The 9516-nt window shown below is 35.2% G+C and overlaps 1 protein-coding gene across 2 annotated transcripts in view; it reads right to left on the reverse strand.

The window, feature by feature from the left end:
* The window catches only part of MSR1 (macrophage scavenger receptor 1), a 113650-nt gene extending 104409 nt beyond the window's left edge, over positions 1-9241 (reverse strand). For both annotated transcript variants that reach the window (XM_017867200.1, XM_017867201.1), the window contains exon 1: positions 9223-9241. The gene's annotated coding sequence lies outside the window, so the exon portion shown is untranslated. The remainder of the gene's footprint in view (positions 1-9222) is intronic.
* Positions 9242-9516: the final 275 nt, after the last annotated feature.

Below are 9516 nucleotides of genomic sequence, written 5' to 3' on the forward strand. Positions count from 1 at the left end.
TTTTTTTTTTTTTTTTTTTTTGTATTTTGCTCACACAGGTAGACTATTACTACATTTTTTGAATGAAAAGAAATGGAAAGAAACCTTGCATAAATTATCTCATTTCACTCTTTACAATGCAATGAGATATTTTAGGCAAAACAATATCATCCCAGTTTAAAACTGAGGACACCCAGGCTTAGAGAAAGTCACACAACGCTAAGAACTGAATTTGAATAGAACCCAGGTTGTTTTACAGTTAGCTTCTTTTCAGCATTCTATTTTCTGTGAATATGACGATGATGACTGATGTGGGCCATGGTCTTTAGACTAAACAACATTTGGCCGGGCGCAGTGGCTCACGCCTGTAATCCCAGCACTTTGGGAAACTGAGGGGGGCAGATCACGAGGTCAGGAGATCGAGACCATCCTGGCTAACATGGTGAGACCCCGTCTCTACTAAAAAAAAAAAATTTGGCCAGGCACAGTGGCCGGCGCCTGTAGTCCCAGCTACTCAGGAGGCTGAGGCAGGAGAATGGCGGGAACCCGGGAGGCGGAGCTTGCAGTGAGCCGAGATCGCACCACTGCACTCCAGCCTGGGCGACAGAGCGAGACTCCGTCTCAAAAACAAAAACAAACAAACAAAACAAACAAATCAACAAACAAAATCCACTTGAGATCCTTCCAGTTTTAAATCCCTCCTTGCAAATGCCTTTTGGAGAAGCAGGGTCCATTTCTCGAAATCATCACAAGGCTGACAGCACCAGGGACTCTCTCTCTGTTCCTCGATAACTGCAGTGTAGGCTGTGACCTAGGTCAAGTCAATTACTTAATCCTGCTTGGATTTTGAGTCTTGAAAAAAATAATACAAAGATGTTAAAATAGTAACAACTTATAGCAATGACCAGAATGAGAGTACAGCAGAAGATTGATTATCACACATCCTGTGTTACTCGTGCTAACAGCAGCCTCCTTAAATGGAGGAGGCTCCGGGCTTGTGTGTTTAGCATCCTTTGCTTCCTGCATGCCCTTTTCTGTAGCTGGGCTCGTCAGCCTCCCCACTGATTCTCTAAGGGATCAGATATTCTTCCATCACATTTCTTTACTGCTTACTTTAGCCAGAGTTCTTACAACTATAATACTAATCATACTTAATGTAACCAAAGAGAAGCCGACAGAGAAACCAGATGATCAAAAGAATACCAGTCACTCTTCATTAGTTTCCATTGTCCAGGACTGTTTCTGTCTGTCTTTGTTTCCTTTTTCAATTCAGTTGTTATAGTTCACAATATAGCAGTTTACACTATTCCAACGGTAACTCTATAAATGGCATGCAGTCTCTACCACATCATGGGCGCTACGAATAAACAGATTCTTACATGAAAATGTGTCATGCTCTATTTCTCTTTATCAGATATGTAATGTGGATATGTGATACGCTTTATGATCTTCAGCACTGATCCATTTTGAAGTATTCACTCAATCCTAAGACACTTAGCTGTAAACATCCTCATTTACCAAAGCTATGATAAAAAGAGAAGCTAGAACTTCCTTAATTAGGCTCAGGTGCCCGAACAGATCTGATGGAATCCTGCAGCTCTCTGCAGGACAAGGATGACATCCAAAAAGCACACAACTAAAGAGAACAATGAGTACGGTAATGAGGATGAAGGGAAATGGCAAGTTTTTAATCATCACCCAAAGTGCAGGATACCCCACAAAGGACAGAAAGAAAACACTACCTTTGGAATAATTGTTCAAAGAAGATGATGATTCAGAAAAATAAAAGAAAATGGAACATAAATGGCCCGATTGCATTTTTCTTTGCACTATAAATGGCAATTAAAGTGCTTAATCTTGAGCCTTTTATGATTTAGATACGAATACAAATTATCTTAAGAAAATTCCTTTGCAAGGCAGAAGCTTTCTCAAAATGTAAATTAGTTCTTTCCCGTCTGTCATAATACTTACAGCGAATTTACATAGCACTTCACGTGAAACGATCTAAGAGTCTTCTCTGTCTGTTTTTACATCATATGGAAGAGATTTTTGTTTATTTGTTCATTTTATTTTGTTTTACAGTAGTGGAGACTAGTGTATCACATATTCCAGGCTGACTTTAAAATCTATAACAAAAACACTGCATTTCTTAAATTTGTAAAATAACTACTAGCTAAGGCAGATTAAGGAGAACTGTTAGAAAACTGGTTACTGACATGATGATATTTACATCTGTAAATAAACTCCTTGCATCCAAATCGCTTGCTATATTCGTATAACATGAAACATGAGCAGGGTAGGGCCTCTAAAATCAGCTAGTAAAAAAGTATTTCAATAAAGAAACAGTGTTATTTACGTAAGAAATGCATTGCAGCATTTCAATATTTTCCAGGAACCAAACATTTTTATATTTTATAATTCATTTTATACACAAAGTTTTATATGAATAACAATGAAGAATCTTGCCACTGGAATTTACTAATTTTGTGACATCTGAAAAGTAAAATCAGGATTGGAAAAGAACCTCTTAGAATTGAGTTCATTAAAATATATATATATATATTATATACATATTATATATATATAGCTATCATTGCTTGACCTTTAGTATTCCCTCTATAAATGTATTGTAATTGTGAACAGTAAATTAAGGTATTGAAAAATTTAAATTATATACACCAACATTTACTTCTCTTCAGTAGTGTTAAAAAATATAAGTTTTAAGAAACTCTTAGAAATGTTTTGAAATGTCTTTAAAATGAAATCAACTTTATGAGATTCATAGACTCTGTGAAAAAGAATACACTTTTGTTCATAAATCACAGGAACTCAAGTCATTTTTTTGTTATTTAGTAAAACACAGTTGTGGAAATGTTATTGGTACGTCTATCGTAGTACTGAATAAAATAGTTTTATTCTAAAAATACATTGAAGCTTCTCAAAACACCTGAATCAAAGGGTGATAAGAACCACTCTAGAAGAATTATGCCAATTTGCCCTTTCATTAGCAATTCATTGAAGTAAAAAGCTGATTCCTTAAACCTTTATTGTTCTCAAGTTTGGTCTGTGATTTTTAACATTGTCAAATTAAAGAGATTTCTTTCTTCATTTTTCTTTTCTTTCTTTAAAAGTATTAAATTATTTTTTATTTGAGGCAGGGTCTCACTCTTGTCCTGGATAGAGTGCAGTAGCAAGATCTTGGCTCACTGCAGCCTCAAACTCCTGGCCTCAAGCAATCCTCCTGCCTCAGCCACTTGGGTGGCTGGTACTACAGGCAAGTGCCACCACACCTAACTAATTTTTTAAAAAAAAATTTTTGTGGAGATACCGTCTTGCTATTTTGCCTAGGCTAGTCTCAAACTCCTAGTCTCAAGTAACCCTCCTGCCTTGGCCTCCCAAAGTGCTGGGATTACAGGTGTGAGTCACCAGGGCGGTTAATTTTCTTTTATTTCTTATATGTTTTACACATTTATCTGATTATAAGTACAGTTAATCTTATTTTCTTAGTGCATTTGTCATCTATGTTTATTTTGTGAATAGCTTTCAATCAGGCTAGGTTTTCTTTTTCCTCATTAATTTTATGAAAATTTGTACACCAAAGATTTTGACTGTTTTTTTTTTTTTTTTTTTTTTTTTTTTTTTTTTTGCATTTGGTTATGTCTATTGTGGTATTTTAATAATACGATTTTTAAAAAAATCCTTGAACTCAGATCTATCAATCTTCTGTGGTTTTATTTCGTGTTTTTTTTTGGAAAGGATGTTTTCTAACTCAGTATCATATAAACAATGTTTTAGTAAGAAAAATTAAAAGAAAAAAACAGAGTGACAGAAAATACTTGTAATATGCCTAATGTGAAAAGGCCTAATATCCAGACTATAGAAAATATTTCTAAAAATAATTACCTAGTAATAGAAGATATAGTAATTCAGTAATTTTTCTTCTAGGTAAGTACCTCAGAGAAATTTCTGCACATATGCACCAAGAAACATGTACCATCATCTTCAAAGAAATGTTCATTACAACCCTATTGGAAACAAACAACCCAAGTACCACTTAAGAATAAAACTAAAATATATTGTAGTGCACTGATTCATACAATGATTGATCTCGTTACGAATTATATACACATTATATATATATGACATATATGGTTGTTTCGACTTGAGAACATATGTGTGTGTGTGTGTGTATCTATCTATCTATCTATCTATCTATCTATCTATCTATCTATCTATCTATCTATCGTTTTGTTTGAGTTGCGGTCTTACTCTATCGCCCAGACTGGAGTGCAGTGCCATGACCATGGCTCACTGTAGCCTCAACCTCCCCGGACTCAGGGGATCATTCTGCCATGGCCTCTCAAGTAGCTGGAACTACGGGTATGCACCACTGTGCCTGGTTAATTTTTGTTTTCTTTGTTTGTAGACACAGGGTTTTGCCATATTACCTAAACTGGTCTTGAACTCCTGGGCTTAAGTTATCCAACTGCCTTGAACTCCTAAAGTGTTGGGATTATAGGCAACCGTGAGCAATTATTTTAGTAAAAATAGTGTTTCATGAAAAAGTCATGAGTTTAGTTCATAATTTAAACTATTGCACAGCGGCTACTGTGACATCTTGTTGCCACTGCATTGATTCATGTTAAGTCACAAGCAATGTTACCTGCTTCTTACTTTGCAACATCCATGCAAATGAAACAAAAAAGTCAAATAGCATTATAGTATTATAATAAAAACAGTTCTGACCTTGTGGACCCCCTGAAAAAGATTCGAGAACACAAGAGATCAGCAGACCACACTTCGAGGATTACTGTTTTAGTGTATTGTTTTAATGGCTATTACTCACCAATGAAAATGTACAAAATAAAGACGTAGAAAACAGTGTAACTCAATCTCCCAGCTATAATTTTGGAAAAAAGAAGCAATGCTTACAAAACACATACCGTTGAAAGTAGAACTGTTTAGGGAGGCAAAGATGTGATAAAGCCGAAGAAACACTGAAGTACATGCTTATCACAAAAGTCATGCCAGTAGTTACCTCCTGTGAAGGGATGGTTCTATAACTGGGGAAGAGCAGATGATGGGTTTCTGGGAGAACAACTATTTCTGCTGATCTATTTCTGGATCTGAGCGGTTCCACAGTTGTTTATTTTACAATAATTTCTTAAACTGTACATACCACTTCATTTACCTTTCTGTATTGATATCACATGTCAAAATTAGGTAACAAAATTGAATTAATATTTATTCTACTGCATTTGTATTTCTTTTCTTATCTTGGTTAGTGCAGAGGAAGGGTCTAGTTTTTCTTCCACAAATGATACTCAGATTCTCCGCCATCCCTTATTAAATGTTTTATTTTTTCCCTAGAGATTTGAAAAGCCACATGAGAAGACAATGTTTATGTTTTTTATAACTCTTCTCTTTTCTATATCCATGTGCAACCCTCACTGTGTGTGGAATAAAATTGCTTCTACTTATGACACTCACTTTATTTGATTTTTTTTTTTTTTTTGCCTGGCAAGTTATTGCTTAATTTGTTTCACCTATTATGAATTCTATGGGTCACCATTCTCCTTGTCTTTTCCAAAGATAGCATAATGAGCTGCCCTTAACCATCTGCCCTGTAATTTGCATGCCTGAGAAAGAAGCTTACTTTTAAACCCTTCTCTAGTGACAGAATCCAAAGATCATGAGAAGGCACATCAGTTCAAGAAAAGGTACTATAACCTGTTGGTATTTGAGGCTTGACTACTTGGAAAAATGACCTGAAGGTTCAGAATATGTACTAATTTGCAACTTAGCTGAGAAAGAAATTTGGATGACATATGCTGTGAAGTTGGTGTATAGGAGCATCACTTAGCTGGAGAGAACTTAATGGATCACACACCATCATCATTGCACCGTCATCAATGAGACTCTATTATTCAGCCATACACAGAGAAACTTCTAAATATTTTCTCCATTTTATTGAACAGGAACTCTGAAAAGAATGTAATCCTCAGGAGCTGATAAGGAAAAGGGACTCAGGACACATACAATTAAAAACTTAGATAATAGCACAAAAATTATTTTAATAAATGTTAAATTACAAATGTTAATTAAAGATAAAAGGTAGTACACACTTTGGGAGGCGAAGGTGGGTAGATCACCTGAGGTCAGGAGTTCGAGACCAGCCTGGCCAACATGGTGAAACCCCATCTCTACTTAAAATACAAAAATTAGCCAGGCGTGGTGATGAGTACCTGTAATCCCAGTTACATGGGAGGGTGAGGCAGGAGAAATGTGGAGGTTGCAGTGAGCCGAGATTGAGCCACTGCACTCCAGCCTGGGCGACAAGATAGAAACTCCATCTTAAAAAAAGGAAAAAGATAGTACAGACTGTTTTGGTATAGATTTTAAACCTTATGATTTTGGTAAAATCCATGTGAGCATTACTGCTAGAAAGGGAAATTTCATTTCACAGAAGAAAAACAATCTATTTCCCTAATTATGAGAATTCCTAGGTGACTTGGTAGGTTTAAATCCAAGTTTAACACCATGACTTTTCCTCTCATTTGGAAATTGAGGGTAGAGACTGGACCTTGTAATTTTCCTAACACTGTTTTCCTTTTGAACAGTAATAGATTCAGAATGTATTAGGTTGAACTAAACATGATTGGAGCTTATGTTAAAAAAGTTTCCTAAATGATTAGCATATATTTATTGCTTTCCAGATATTAATGACATCCATTAGTTAATTTTTTCATGCATGCAGCCATGACTGTGTTCATTCATTTGTGACAATCAAATTAGAAAACATATAAAGTCCCTTAGCAAACTAAAATAGTACACAAATATATATGCTATTATTATATCTATTTCTACATAATTAATATCTATATGGTTAATGCCAGGTTAGTTGACACAGGAAATGCTATGAAGAGGTGATTGATAATTTGGTCAGAGCAAAACATGGCTAGTTATTGACGCTTACATCACAGGCAGAATTGCTGCAGCTGAGAAGGACAGAATGAAAGCAGGGAAGTAAGCATATAACGACAGTGAGTTGGAGAACATTTGATTTAGAAATAAGGCTATGAAAAGAATGCAATAATTAAATCTGAGAAGGCTACTATGAGGATTCAGGAAAGGAATCATTAAAATATTAGGAGGAAAATAAAAGTTATCAGACGTGGCGTTTGCTGTGAAAAAGTCACATATCGTGGTTCTGGAGTAAGCCAGGTAAATGTGGGTCTCTGACATTCACTAAAAACATTTTCTTCAAAAAAACATAAAAAAAAAACCCAATATTTTCTGGACATATAAAAATGTCACCAAATTATTTAGTAGTTTGTCACCATATGATCTATAGTACATGTGAAAAAATACATTCTAAACAAAAAAAGTGAATTATCTTGTTTAAAATTACACAATTTTGAAATAGATTCTCACTAAATAGTCATTTGGTAATCTTTTGACACTAAAATTTTAGATGATGCTGAGAATAAGCTCAGCTAGAACTACAGACCCTCCAAAATGAGAAAATGTCAATGTTAATAAATCAGGAGGTAAGCAAAAATGGTTATAATTACTATGAGGTAACATCTGTATCAGGGTTGAAGCTAGTCAACTCTTAGTCTTTCCAAAAATAGAATATTCTCAGTATTTTAAGTTTCTGTTGAGCTATCAGACACATAATTTTTGAAAACTTTTCTGAGTTGAGCACAAATAGAATCAAACTGTATCCAATTTTAACTCCTATCATGAGCCATGAATGTAGCTTAGAAGCATGAGAATATACTTTGTATACTTGTTAGATTTTAAAAGAGATAAATTAAGATGTTTAAGGAAAGTATTTTAACGGTTAACTCAAACTTTGTTCTAGAGGTGCAATTTCTTTTCCTGCCATCATTCTTTAATAATATTGATTCCTTCTGTTGTCTGATGAATGTAGTCATCTCAAGTCTTACAAGGGTGGGTTGTAAATCCAACAAACTGAAAAACTGCTGACTTTGAACTGGGGAGCAATAAAGTTAATAGCCGTGTATTCTAAATTTGACATAATGATGTGCATCACTCTCAGAAATAAATATAGTTTCTTAAATCAGAGCGTGAGAAATAACCAGATTTGGCATGCACACCAATCTAAGCAGAGTCATAGACAGGGGAAGAACACAATGTAGCATCCATAAATAAAAAATATATATAATATTGACATTATAACATACACATTTTATGGTCTTTCCAGATGGAATAAGAACTGTTTAACAATGATTTTAAATACAGTAGCATGATTATCAGCATTAAGATATAGAAATTTCAACTTTGGAATGAAAAGAATGAAAACTTTTCACTATTCGACATAAAATAAATGGTCCTTCTCATGATTAGTTATCTTTACCCTCAACTATCCTTTTATATATGTATTTTTTAAACATGATCTTACTGTGTTTCAGTCTGGAGTGCAGTAGTGCTATCTCTGCTCGCTGCAACCTCATCCTCCTGGGCTCAAGTGATTCTCCTGCCTCAGCCTCCTAAATAGGTGGGACCACAGGCGTGTTCCACTCAGTCCAGCTAATTTTTGTAATTTGTAGCGATATGGTCTCCGTCTGTTGCCCAGCACGGTCTCAAACCCTGGGGCTCAAGCTTTCTACCCACCTTGGCCTCCCAAAGTCCTGGGATTAGAAGTGTGAACCACTGCACCTGGCTCAAATACTCTTAAACCTAAGTAATCCAGCTGTCCTCTTGTTTCAATATCACATTTCAAGTAGTCATTTAAGTCTTAAAGGGTTGGAAACTTCTAACTTGCTTCTTTCACATTTCACTGATGCCTTTCAAAAATCTGGGACACCTATGTGCAACTTAACTATATTTGCATATGAATTCCTCTGATTTGGGAATGCTATTCATAAATAATTGTCATGCTGTCATTTTAAAAACCACCACTCAGGTGTACACATTCTAGACACAAATGCATGAAGTTTTAAAATGTGGTCCTATAATATTTCAGAGGGTATATCTTCATTTAAAAATGTTTGACAGACAACATGGGACACAGATTAAGATTCAGTTGTTGGAATTGAGAATGAAAGAATTTGTCAGAAGTTTACCTAAGACCAATTATAAATTACCTTGTAGGCAATCCACCACTTGGTCTTTAAATTTTCTCCAAGTGTTGGTTCCTCTTCTTCCTGACAATCCAGGAGACAAAGTTTAACAATTAGAACTACTTGATCACAGGTTCACCAAACTTTCCATTACCTTTTGAGTGTGCTGTCCTTCAAATCTCCAGTTTTCATCAAACCTGTGATGTAACCTTTTGGTTTCTACTCCAGAGCTGCCAGTGAAGGACATGTGAGATGTTACAGGGTCTGCACTACAAATTTATTATTTCCAATGTGATTAAGGCCCCTTAACAGGCCAATATCTTTACTTGTTATTTATCCCTTCAGTATCTAATCTAAGCTATTTGGTAATCTCTTCAAGCTCCAACTGAACTTCCCTTTTCCTTTACACTCAGCAAAATATCAAATTTCATGCCTTCCTGAGAAAAGT

This window comes from Rhinopithecus bieti, unplaced genomic scaffold (assembly GCF_001698545.2).
Source record: "Rhinopithecus bieti isolate Rb0 unplaced genomic scaffold, ASM169854v2 scaffold_2888, whole genome shotgun sequence".
In the NCBI taxonomy this organism is placed as follows: Eukaryota; Metazoa; Chordata; class Mammalia; order Primates; family Cercopithecidae; genus Rhinopithecus; species Rhinopithecus bieti.